At 51.4% G+C, this 9,523-nt stretch overlaps 1 long non-coding RNA gene across 1 annotated transcript in view; it reads right to left on the bottom strand.

Annotated features, from left to right (window-relative positions):
• Positions 1–2,108: 2,108 nt before the first annotated feature.
• The window catches only part of LOC132419299 (uncharacterized), a 45,027-nt gene continuing 37,612 nt past the window's right edge, over positions 2,109–9,523 (bottom strand). The window contains exons 4-6 of the long non-coding RNA XR_009518169.1: positions 4,396–4,526; positions 3,942–3,977; positions 2,109–2,397 (exon numbers count right to left, since the gene is read on the bottom strand). This is a non-coding gene — a long non-coding RNA (uncharacterized lncRNA). The remainder of the gene's footprint in view (positions 2,398–3,941; positions 3,978–4,395; positions 4,527–9,523) is intronic.

The raw sequence follows: 9,523 nt of genomic DNA, 5'->3' as shown, positions 1-9,523 counted from the left end.
ATGATGGGAGCTGGACACTTACAGGTAAACAACTGACAGTGTTTGCTGCCGATGATAAAATTGGAGCTCTTAAGCAAAAATTAGGTTTTTGGAAAACTCACTTCTGGTCACCACTGTGACCAGAGATTCCCCAAAGCTAAAGATTTTCCTGATGAGGTTGTGGTGATGTTAACAAAGGTGATTTCTGGATAACGTATAATGAAATGGGTCAACATCTAGAAGATCGGCATCACTCTGTCTGTGAACCAGTACTTGCCAGATGACAAACATCTGATGTTACAAAATCACATGTGGGTAAAAGAGCCATTCAAAGTACAAGATAAACCAATGGTTACTGTAACAGAGTATGCAAATTTTGTAAAATTCATCGAGATGGTTTCAGAATCCACTTTGTAAATAATCTTTAATAAACTACTTCCTGTTCAGTTCTGGTGTGGTATCAAAGAAGATTATCCATAATTACTTTAAAAAAGGCATTAAAATAACCTCTCTTTTTCCTAAAAGTGTATCTGTGAGAGGCTGGATATCCCTTAAATACTTCAGCCGAAACAATATGTCGCAACAGACTGAACTCAGAAGCAGGTATGAGAACCTACCTGTCTCTAGCAAGCCAAAGATACTTGCAGAAATGTACAGCAGTGACACCCATATCATTAAATTTGTTGTTATTGTTTCAGAAAATACTTATTTTTTCATTTAAAAATCATTATTAATGTTAACAAGTTATGGGTTTATTATCATTATTTTAAAATAAATTAATTTTTCTAAATGAATATCATTTTATACAAATACTAGTTTAGTTCTAAATTATTCATGTGTATTATCACTTACTTTATAATTATTTCATGAATACTAATTTTCTATTTTAACGAATTTCTATTATTTTTAACAAATATATTGTAAATGAATTAATGAATATTTCTTGGGTTTAATTTCTAATATAGTAACTATCAGTAGATATAACCACATAAGCAACAGTTCTTTAGTTCAATAGCTATTCAGCGTAAAGTCCCGCGGCCAAAACATTTGAGAACCGCTCGCTGGCTTAGGGTCCAGGGAACTTCCTCTGAAATGTGGATCAGATCAGCCCACTTTTCTCCATTCCCCCTGCCAGCCCCCTCCAAGCACCGTAACCCCCTGAACCCTGAGAAGGGCGTGGCCAAGCTCACTCCTGCTCCCCGAAGGAGTAGATTATTATGTTCGAATGCAAACCTGGTCCTCTCTCCCCTACTCAGAGGCTTCCTGCTACAATTAATAGGGGAGCTTGAAGTCCTGAGCACCTTCCTGGCCCATCCCGTCCCCTCCCTACTGGCCCCTCAGTGCTGCGGACGCACAGCTGCTTCTGTCCATCCTCTTCCCTCACACTCCGAGTCTCCCTCTGCATTCTCAGCTGAAGGTCACTTTCTCCACGAGGCTGCCCCTGGGCCCCCAAGACAAGGACAAATCTGCCCAATGTGCACCCCATGCACCAACCTTCTCTCCCTCATCACTGCCTAGCACCCCTCTTCCCAAAGGCCCATCAGCTGTGTGAACTCAGGCCCCGGTTCACCACTGCGTCCCAGGGCCTGGCAGCACCTAGTGTGATCCGGGTTTGCTGAATGAATGAATGGATGGATGGATGGATGGATGGATGAATGAATAGAATGGGCATGCGGTTGAAAAAGCCCTGAGCCCCTGTTTGAGGTGAACTCCTTCAGCTGGGGTGGGGGCTGGGCTGGGCCGGGTGGCCTCCAAGGCCTGTGATTATGAAACTCAGCAACGCCCTCAGCCTCCGCCGTCACTTCAGGAGCAGGGGGCCCTGACTGGGCCTGTCCCCTCCGCCCCCCGCAGACAATCGTATTTCCCTGAAGAAACAGGCCTGAGGCTTTGAGGTGAGTGGGGCTAGAGCTGGGAGAGAAGGGTCTTCCCGCCCTCAGGTGCCCCGTGGAGCTCCGCCTGCCCTTCGAAGAGGCTGGTCAGGGAGACCCGCACCCCATGCAGGTCGGAGAACGGCTTGGCTCTCAACCCAGCTGCACAGACCCCCTTTGTTCCACTGTTACCGAACCAAACTTGGGTCCCCTCGCCCACGTGCAGTAAAGCCAATCTACTGACCCCAAGTTGTGGTGAAGGAAAGCACAGTGTTTACTGCAGGGCGCTAGACATGCAATCCAGGAGAGCTAGTGCTCAAAAAGCCCGAACTCCCTGATGGGTTTTAGGGAAGCCTTTTGAAAGGCCAGGTGAGGGAGGGGCGTCGCAGGGTACGTGATCAGCTCGTGCACAGTTCTCTGATTGGTTGATGGTGGTAACAGGCCAGTGTCACCACGGTTACATTATCGATCCTCAGGCTCCAGGAGGTCTGGGGGCTTCATGTTCACGGTCATCAGGTGGTTAAGCTCTTTCATTAGGTGGGTTTAGCGTCTGTAAAAGAACTCAGGAAATGTGCATCAGATACTGTTATCTGGGTACTTCCGATAGGAACTAGAGCAGAGGACATGAGGGAGGGGTCTGTCCCGGGAAGGCCCCGTAGGGTCCTGCTCCGTTACAATAGCCAGCAGGACACAGAGGTGGGCTTTTCCAGGAAAGGCAAAACGGAACCATGATGGGATCATCTCTCCCACATCCTAACTTCCTGTGAAACAGGTAAAATTGCACAACGTGACTGCCACGAAACTGTAAAATCCCAAAGTACATCTCGACACCCACTTTCCTTTTCGAAACCTGACTTTATCTGTCCCCACCCCCAGCCTGGGTCTGCTGGCCGCGGTCGGAGGGCACCGGGCCAGGCACACAGGGCCTAGCGGAAGCAAGGCCATGGGTAGTGGAGGTCGGGCACAGGTGGGAAAGCACGAGATAAGCGCAGGCCTCGGGAGCCCAGGGTCAGTCTGTCCAACGTGGGCAAGAAAGGACTCTGGGGGGCTTCCCTGGTGGCGCAGTGGTTGAGAGTCCGCCTAACGATGCAGGGGACACGGGTTCGGGCCCCAATCCGGGAAGATCCCGCATGCCGCGGAGCGGCTGGGCCCGTGAGCCATGGCCGCTGAGCCTGTGCATCGGGAACCTGTGCTCCACAACGGGAGAGGCCACGGCAGTGAGAGGCCCTCGCACCGCAAAAAAAAAAAAAAAAGAAAGAAAGAAAGGACTCTGATGAATCCAGCTCAGCTCCCACGGCCAGAGGCTACAGGAAGGACGGAAGGACCCTCTCTCCTTCCTCGGACCCTAAAGAACATGGTGGAGGGCCCAGAGGATGGGGACAGACGCACCAACCTTCGTCCACCCTCGTGTCCGCAGAGAGGCTCGCTGTCCACGTCCTCGGAGCCCACATGAGGGCCAGCGTGGGCACAGGCTGTGGTCCCCAGGGTGGCAGCGCTGGGTGGCCAGTCCCTCCAGCATCTACTCCCAACCTCCCATCAGAGTCTGAAGGCACCCCGACTGACCCCCACCCCTGGGAAACCCACTGCCTCTCCTCCTCCATCCCCCAGACTTGACTCCCAGCAGCCCAGCAGGGGAGAGGATGGGGGAGAAGGGGTGGGGTGTGGAGCTTGGGACCCCAGACCCGGATGAGGAAGGGCAGATGGCCTCCTTCCGGGGCAAAGCACATGAATTGCTCAAGAAGGATCCGCTTCCAGCAGTGTCGAGTAGTGGGGGCCACTAGTTATTTCAATAGAGTTAAATAAATAAATAAACAAACAAATAAAACACAATATGGGTGTTTTACTGGTTATTTGGTCACCGAATTAGAAGGAAATCAAATCCGGAAATGATTTTAGCAGAAAGTTAGAAAAGATTCAACTCACCAGATTTTAAAATTAAAACCAAAAAAACTTCATACAAACATAGCAATGAGTGACACAAGTGCATGCACACCCACCCCCCACACGGAGCATTTATTCAGACCAATTAAGTGACAAAGGAGAAAGGACAAACTGAAATCGAAAGAAGTAGAAAATGTAAACATCAGACATTACCAGATGACTCAATAATCCATGTTCGTGATTATGCTTCTGAGTAATCAAAAAAAGAAGGTAAAGTCAAGTCAGCGAGCTGCACTGTCAGTCGACTAAGGTTGCAGGAAATTTAGAAGGTTTTCCATCTGGACTGGTGCTTTGATTTTCTCATGGGCTGTGAGGGGTTAAGAAGTCACCCCGCTGCCCGCTGCTCCCTGTTCGCTTCGGTTAAGGGAAGGAGAGAATACCACCACCAGCAGGGAAAGGAGTGGGCGGGGTGGAAGGGAAGCAGGTGCACAGAGGCACCTGAACAGCAGGGAAGGGGGGCCGCTGAGAAGGGGGAGGAAACACCGAGTGGGGGGCGAGTGGCTGCCCTGGGCACCGGGAATGCTGCGCACCTCCCCTCATGAATCGTCACGGTCCACAGCCACCCTCCCCTGGGGCTGCCTGTCCTGGAGCCACACCTCGGCCTCACCTGGAGTCCCCCGCAGGTACCCTCGTCCCACGCTCATCGGCCACAATTTACTGGAGGGGTTCCGGACGCCCGACAGCTTCTTTACTCACGGCTGTGGCATCTGGATGAGAAGAGGACGCGGCCTGGGGTTGCTGCGAGGAGAAAGGAGATGATCGACCGGAAGCGTGTTATCTGCCCTCGGTATGGACCACCTGATCAGCTCTCACAGAAAGTGCCGCTTCACAGAGACCGCAGCCGCGTGCCGCCACCTAGTGGCCATGGGTGGAAGTGTCCGATGGCGAAGGGCACATTGCCCACCCCAAGGTGAGACCAGAGAGTGGAACTGGGTTCTTTCCCTTAGAAGGAAGGTGAGAGTCTGATCAGCAGGGGAAATTTTCTGAGTAATATTTCAGCAAACATTTGAAGGCTCGGAGTTCTTTCAAGAAAAATTCTCTCCAAAATAAAAATAGGGAATAAGGCAGAGAACGGGGCAACAATGATTGTTGTAACACCAGGGGTGCCCCTTATTACACATCAGGCGCTGTTAGCGCCTCTGTGGTTGTCTGACACTTAACCCAACCACCTGTGACCGTGGCTTTCACACTCCAATCCTCAGTAAGGGAGGCGACCCTGTTGTGACCCCGTGCACGCCCACACAGACACCTGAAGCAACATTTACTCCTGTGCTGTGAGGCCTCTTGTGATATTTTCTGTTCTATCCTAATCAGCACTGCCAGATTTAGCGGTAAGAACACAGGACTCCCAGTTAAATCTGACATTTTTTAGTATGTGTAAGCCCCATATAATATTGGGGATATATTTGTACTGAAAAAAAAGTTTTCATTATCTGAAATTCAAATTTAACTGTATTTGTCCTGTATTTTACCTGACAACCCTTTAAAAAGACTGGTTGCAGTCCCCTAAGCCGATCTTCCTAGTGAGTTGCAGGCCCCAGTTTGAAGACACTGCCTTAGGTGACAGGACCACAGGGGAAAACAAACTAAGTGCAGGAATTAGATTTGAAACCAGCAGCCACCACCTCTTGCTGCTGAGAGCCCCCCCCTTCCTTCCAGCTGCAGAAGAACCCACCTCCCCTCCCAAGGCCCCCCTACTCCACCCCCACAAAGGCCTGCACTCCCTGCAGTAAAAGGATCGTGGCCTTTTTTTAAGATGACGTTTGTGCACATAAACAAGTGGTGGCAGTCACTTTGTTTTTTAAATAAATATTCAATTTCTTAAAATACTACATTTAAAAGCCTAGTTTTTCCTTAAGCGTTGACGTTCAACTTAAAAATCTTATGCTGTTTATAAACCCAGTCAATTTTAGCAATCATTTACAAGGGGCCTTCTCTGATCGAGGTTCAGTCTCACTGACAAACCAGTTTAAGTAAAAACTGTTAAACCTTTCAAACTACATATTTAATTACTTCAAATGCTTCAGTTCAGTAATTAACAAAACATTTCCTGGTGATGTGGTGAGTCTTCCGTCCTGGCACAGAAGTACTTTCTTTACAGCCACACACACACACACACACACACACACACACACACACAGGTGAACCAAACCACGTTCTAGAGGGGGGACAAGCGCTACCCTCTTCAGAAACACGGCCATAATGACCTCTTATCAGTGACCACTTGTCCCCCTCTTGATTGTCAGTAGAAAATAACTCTTCCTAGATAAAGCATCCCCGGCTCCCCTTTGATGAGCATGTTGGGAAGCAGTGGGGCTGAGCAGGAAGGACAGGGTGGCACGTTCACGGCTGGAGATGGGGGCGGGACCGGTCTGCTTTGAGCACAGTTCCGCCTTTTTATAGTTAGAGAAAATCAGCCTTTCAAACATCTCGGGATGTCACCTTTGGGGTGATGGAGCCGGGCATGAGGGAGGCGAGTGTAGGTTCTGCTTCCCGATCTGGGTGCTCGTTCCTGCAAGCGGTCAGTTTGTGAACATTCGCTGGGCCATGTTCTCACACATGTGTGCTTCTCTGAATGTAGATCATACTTCAATAAAAAGTTCCAAAGGTTGCTTTGAAAGTCTGTTGAGCGGCTCTTCCTCCGGATACCACGCTCCAGCCAAAAGTTCACTGCTCTGCAGCCTTTTATACGATGGGGTTCCAAGAGTTTTACCCCAAAGCATGAATTTATCCCAGCAGCAAGTGCCCCGACGTTAACTCGTTGCTCTGTTATTTGGGTCAACCATCCGCTCTCCCGCCGGGCATCATCCCACGCCCTGGACCCTCCAGCGGGCCCTGGACAGCATGGGGGTGGGGGGCAAGGCTGAGTTCCGCCCAGGACAGAGCCCAGGCACAGAGTGCCCGGAGGGGCAGGTCGGGCTGGTGTAGCGGGGAGAGGGCAGCAGGGCAAGATGCAGGGGTGAGCCATCCAGGGAGGGGGATGGAGCGGCGGGGGACCTGAACCACAGGCAGCAGGGCGAGAATCATCGTCACCCTAAATGCCCCTTTATAGCTTCCAAAGCTCTTTCAAGTCAATGTTCTCATTGCACCCCTACAAGAACTCATTACATCATTCCCAGGCTCTACATAAGGCCAGTAGGGCCAACACAAACCAGTAAGGAGTCATGCTAGGACCGGGGTGCAGAGCTCCTGACCCCCGACCACAGAGCTGATCCCGCAGAACTCCAGTCACCAGCCAGAGAAAAGCCCGTGCTCAAATCTATCAAGGCCCAGTGGACTGAGGCCTCCCCTGGGCCTCCGGCCACCGTGATGCCATCTAAGCACAAGCACCGCCAGAGGCAGAGTCTGAGCCTAGGTCTAAGCCAGTCGCCAGGAAAACTGGGCAAGTCCACGGCCCCCCCAGCAAGTGAGCCGTCAGGTTCAAAGTGTGGGACACACTTCAGGACAACTCCTTAAATGTCAACAGCATTAAACTAAGAGGGGGTGGTGACAGCTCGAGACTCAGAGACCTTACAGACATGTGAGTCTTCCCAATGCCCTCCTGACTTTGCTCATCCTAGAGAACTGCTGGAAAGTTCTCCGCCTTAAGGAGGTGGGGGACCACGCACACACAGATGGAGTCCAAGGCAGAGCCCCTCTGCAAGCTTGTCACTTTTGACCGTGACCCACGGAAGGAAACACACATCCATTATAACCCGGCGCACACAGGTGTCAGCACTGGGCCTTTGGAGCCAACACCAGGAGAGACGGCTCTGAGCTCAGAGGACCAGGCCCAGGTGTGGCACACACACACCCCCACCCCCCGGCAGCCTATCTGGGAGGAAGACCTGGTGCGGCCTCCCCTTCCGGATGCTGAGCAGGCCCCCTGCCCTGAAGTCGGTAGGAAATGTGGAAAGCAAGGACCAGAGCCCCTCTTTTCCTTGCCCGGGAAGAAAGAAATCTTGGGTGGAAGGAGCCTGCGACACAAGGCCTGGGACTTCAGCTCCAGCCAGAACATCAAGTTCAGCCGCGGGTGAGCAGTTTTCCCCAGGGCCTCACCTGCCTCCTCTACAGAATAACAGAAGGATTTTACCAAAGATGGTTCCCACCTTACGAAAACAGACTCATAAGTACTGAGAACAAATGGATGGTTGCTGGGGGGTGGAGGGAGAGGGGATTAAGAGGTACAAACCTCCAGTCACGGGGCTGTAATATTCAGCATAAGGAATATGGTCAGTAATATTCTCATAACTCTGTGTGGGGACAGATGGCTACCGGACATCCTGGTGGTCATTTCATAATGTGTGCAAAGGTCAAATCATTAGCACACCTGACACTAACATAACATTGTACCTTAACTATATTTCATTTGAAAAAAATGATTGTTCCCACCTTCACTTATCCCACAAATATTAAGTTACCCAAATACACCAGACACTGTTTCCTGGGACCGCCGTAAAATACCACAGACTGGGGGTCTTAGTTTCTCACAGTCTTGGAGGTTGGAAGGTGCCAGATCAAGGTGTTGGCAAGGCTGGCTTCTCCTGAGGCCTCTCTCCTCACCTTACAGATGGCCGTCTTCTCCCCGTGTCCTCACGTGATCATCCCTCCGTGTATCTGGGTCCTCATCTCCTCCTCTTCTTTTTTTGGCTGTGCGCATGGCTTGCAGGACCTTAGTTCCCTGACCAGGGATCAAACCTGGCCCCGGGCAGTGCAATCTCCGAGTCCTAACCACTGGACCTCCAGGGAATTCCCTCATCTCCTCTTCTTATAGGGACACCAGTCAAACTGGCTCAGGGCCTGCCCTGATGGATCAGTGACTTCTTAACTTGACTACATCTGTCAAGACCCATCTCCAAATACAGCCACATTCTGAGATACTGGGGTTAGCACTTCAACCTACCAATTTGGGGTGGACACAGTTCAGCCCATAACATGGATGTGGGAGCTTAAAAGAGATGGAGACACGGTCCCGGGACCCCTCAGAGTCTGGTAGACGTGTCTACAGTCCAGCCCAGAGCAGAGCTCAAGCCCAGGCGGGACCATGAGGGCAGGAGCCCAGAGGAAGGAGGCACAGACGCTCACCTCACCCAGAACCGCTGCAAAGAAACCCCAGCCTGGCCCAAGCAAACCCTGCGGCAAGTCTCTCTCTCTCCCTCCCTTGCTCTTGCTCGCTCTCCCTCTCTCTCTCTCTCTCTCTCTGTGTGTGTGTGTTGGCCAGGCCACAAATGCTAAGTCACCTGTGCCACAGGTACCTGCGGCTCCCACCGTGCCTCTGTCTACAGGGAAGCCCTTCCGGGAGCCCTGCTGTACCATGTTTCCAGGTGGTACCTGGTGGGCTCAACACTCAGATCAACACCTGGAGAGTAAAACTAGCAGCGCAGCACAGGGCAGATGTCAAACGAGTGAGCTCACGGCTACACCCCTCCCCCTTCCACCTCCTCTTGCCCCCCAAGAGGTCACCCGCTGTCTGGGCTGCCAACTTCGTTCAGCAAATACTGTTCTTATAAGCAGCTGACCCAGATTCTCAGCTTGAATTAGGACGTTTCCCAGGCAGTCCAGGATATACAGGGATGAATTTAAATGCTGCTTAAAAGCAAATTCGGGCCGCTCTCCCCAGTGGGGACAATGGTGCTGGCACCATACGGAGGCTGAGGCCCCCAGGCAGGACCCTCTAATGGTTCGTGTGCCTTGGGCTCTCTCCCCAAGCTCCACGCTGAATCACAGAACCGCTGCAGAGAGATCTGTGTTTTAAA

Source organism: Delphinus delphis, chromosome 2, assembly GCF_949987515.2.
Source record: "Delphinus delphis chromosome 2, mDelDel1.2, whole genome shotgun sequence".
In the NCBI taxonomy this organism is placed as follows: domain Eukaryota; kingdom Metazoa; phylum Chordata; class Mammalia; order Artiodactyla; family Delphinidae; genus Delphinus; species Delphinus delphis.
This window is presented reverse-complemented; position numbering and strand designations above follow the sequence as displayed.